The sequence below is a fragment of the Schistocerca serialis genome, chromosome 10, assembly GCF_023864345.2.
Source record: "Schistocerca serialis cubense isolate TAMUIC-IGC-003099 chromosome 10, iqSchSeri2.2, whole genome shotgun sequence".
NCBI lineage: Eukaryota > Metazoa > Arthropoda > Insecta > Orthoptera > Acrididae > Schistocerca > Schistocerca serialis.
This window is the reverse complement of record NC_064647.1, coordinates 183,427,644-183,431,399: the sequence shown is the minus strand read 5'-3', so window position 1 is coordinate 183,431,399 and position 3,756 is coordinate 183,427,644.

The window sequence follows — 3,756 nt, the reverse complement described above, 5'->3', positions numbered from 1 at the left end:
TTGGCAGTTTAAATGTCTTATTACTTCTCGCAACCAATTTCTTAACATGGCTCTAGATCAAGTCTATTGGGTTCAGATTGCACTGTTAAGATGGCAAACGTAAAAGTGCAGCAGGTGTGCAGTGTTATCGACGCCGCGAAAATTGTTTTCTATGTTTCTCCGATACTTATCACTCTGGATCATGTGAGTCCATATCTGTCCTACAAAACAGTGGGTATATTCAAACAAAGAGTATTTGATTTTTCATTTTTCTCCAAACAGTTTAATTGTGTAATGATTTCTTAACTTTAATAGTCTTCTACAACAGATAGATAGTTAAGAATGCGTGTTTTCAATTAAAACCAGAATTTTGCGTGCGGTATGTTACTAGAAGCTAGAAGACGTGCGTTTCTCTTGAAAAACGATAGTTATTAAATATAGTACCGATAATGTTGTCTCTCAACTTGTGGACATAATCAATGACTCCTTTGAAGCTGGTGTGTTTCCAAGTAAACTTAAGCAGTCAACAGTAATATCAGTTTATAAAACTGGTGACAAGTTAGATATTAAAAATTTCAGAACTCTATCGGAAATAATTGAAAGGATAGTGTATGACAGATTGCTAGACTTCCTACACAAAAATAAAATTCTTGTAAATGCGCAGAATTACAAGCCAGATATTGGCTTCGTATGCCTCAGAAACACAGAAAAATGACAGATTATTTCATCAGCACAGCTCAGAAAAATACTGTCATCTTGGACTGCTGATAAAATATCAGTTACTGATATATTGACATTTTTCCCAAAAATTCCGATTTATATCGGCGATATGGTTCATCACGATATTGTTGTTGTTGAGGTCTTCAGTCTTGAGACTGGTTTGATGCAGCTCTCCATGCTACTCTATCCTCTGCTAGCTTCTCCATCTCTCAGTACCTACTGCAGCCTACATCCTTCTGAATCTGCTTAGTGTATTCATCTCTTGGTCTCCCTCTACGATTTTTACCCTCCACGCTGCCCTCCAGTACTAAATTGGTGATCCCTTGATGCCTCAGAACATGTCCTACCAACCGATCCCTTCTTCTAGTCAAGTTGTGCCACAAACTCCTCTTCTCCCCAATTCTGTTCAATACCTCCTCATTAGTTATGCGACCTACCCATCTAATCTTCAGCATTCTTCTGTAGCACCACATTTCGAAAGCTTCTATTCTCTTCTTGTCTAAACTATTTATCGTCCACGTTTCACTTCCATACATGGCTACACTCCATACAAATACTTTCAGAAACGACTTCCTGACACTTAAATCAATACTCGATGTTAACAAATTTCTCTTCTTCAGAAACACTTTCCTTGCCATTGCCAGTCTACATTTTATATCCTCTCTACTTCGACCACCATCAGTTATTTTGCTCCCCAAGTAGCAAAACTCCTTTACTACTTTAAGTGTCTCATTTCCTAATCTAATTCCCTCAGCATCACCCGACTTAATTCGACTACATTCCATTATCCTTGTTTTGGTTTTATTGATGTTCATCTTATACCCTCCTTTCAAGACACTGTCCATTCCGTTCTACTGCTCTTCCAAGTCCTTTGCTGTTTCTGACAGAATTGCAGTATCATCGGCGAACCTCAAAGTTTTTGTTTCTTCTCTATGGACTTCAATACCTACTCCGAATTTTTCTTTTGTTTCCTTTACTGCTTGCTCAATATACAGATTGAATAGCATCAGCGAGAGACTACAACACTGTCTCACCCCCTTCCCAACCACTGCTTCCCTTTCATGTCCCTCGACTCTTATAACAACTGCAATCTGGTTTCTGTACAAATTGTAAATAGCCTTTCGCTCCCTGTATTTTACCACTGCCACCTTCAGAATTTGAAAGAGAGTATTCCAGTCAACATTGTCAAAAGGTTTCTCTAAGTCTACAAATGCTTGAAACGTAGGTTTGCCTTTCCTTAATCTTTCTTCTAAGATAAATCGTAGGGTCAGTAATGCCTCACATGTTCCAACATTTCTACGAAATCCAAACTGATCTTCCCCGAGGTCAGCTTCTACCAGTTTTTCCATTCGTCTGTAAAGAATTTACGTTAGTAATTTGCAGCTGTGACTATTAAACTGATAGTTCGGTAATTTTCACATCTGTCAACACCTGCTTTCTTTGGGATTGGAATTATTATATTCTTCTTGAAGTCTGAGGGAATTTCGCCTGTCTCATACATCTTGCTCACCAGATGGTAGAGTTTTGTCAGGACTGGCTCTCCCAAGGCTGTCAGTAGTTCTAATGGAGTGCTGTCTACTCCTGGGACCTTGTTTCGACTTAGGTCTTTCAGTGCTCTGTCAAACTCTTCACGCAGTATCATATCTCCCATTTCATCTTCATCTACCACCTCTTCAATTTCCATAATATTGTCCTCAAGAACATTGCCCCTGTATAGACCTTCTATATACTCCTTCCACGTTTCTGCTTTCCCTTCTTTGCTTAGAACTGGGTTTCCATCTGAGCTCTTGATATTCATACAAGTGGTTCTCTTATCTCCAAAGGTCTCTTTAATTTTTTTGTAGGCAGTATCTATCTTACCCCTCGTGAGATAAGCCTCTACATCCTTACATTTGTCCTCTAGCCATGCCTGCTTAGCCATTTTGCACTTCCTGTCGATTTCATTTTTGAGACGTTTGTATTCCTTTTTGCCTGCTTCACTTACTGCATTTTTATATTTTCTCCTTTCATCAATTAAATACAGTATCTCTTCTGTTACCCACGGATTTCTACTAGCCCTCGTCTTTTTACCTACTTGATCCTCTGCTGCCTTCACTATTTCATTCCTCAAAGCTACACATTCTTCTTCTATTGTATTTCTTTCCCCCATTCCTGTCAATTGCTCCCTTATGCTCTCCCTGAAACTCTGTAGAACCTCTGGTTCTTTCAGTTTATGCAGGTCCCATCTCCTTAAATTCCCACCTTTTTGCAGTTTCTTCAGTTTTAATCTACAGGTCATAACCAATAGATTGTGGTCAGAGTCCACATCTGCCCCTGGAAATGTCTTACAATTTAAAACCTGGTTCCTAAATCTCTGCCTTACTATTATATAATCTATTTGAAACCTTTTAGTATCTCCAGGGTTCTTCCATGTACACAACCTTCTTTCATGATTCTTGAACCAAGAGTTAGCTACGATTAAGTTATGCTCTGTGCAAAATTCTACCAGGTGGCTTCCTATTTCGTTCCTTAGCCCCAATCAGTATTCACCTACTACGTTTCCTTCTCTTCCTTTTCCTACTGTCGAATTCCAGTCACCCATGACTATTAAATTTTCGTCTCCCTTCACTATCTGAATAATTTCTTTTATCTCATCATATATTTCATCAATTTCTTCGTCATCTGCAGAGACAGTTGGCATATAAACTTGGACTACTGTAGTAGGCGTTGACTTCGTGTCTTATCTTGGCCACAATAATGCGTTCACTATGCTGTTTGTAGTAGCTTACCCGCACTCCTTTTTTCCTATTCATTATTAAACCTACTCCTGCATTACCCCTATTTGATTTTGTATTTATAACCCTGTATTCACCTGACCAAAAGTCTTGTTCCTCCTGCCACCGAACTTCACTAATTCCCACTATATCTAACTTCAACCTATCCATTTCCCTTTTTAAATTTTCTAACCTACCTGCCCGATTAAGGGATCTGACATTCCACGCTCCGATTCGAAGAACGCCAGTTTTCTTTCTCCTGATAACGACGTCATCCTGAGTAGTCCCCGCCCAGAGATCCGAA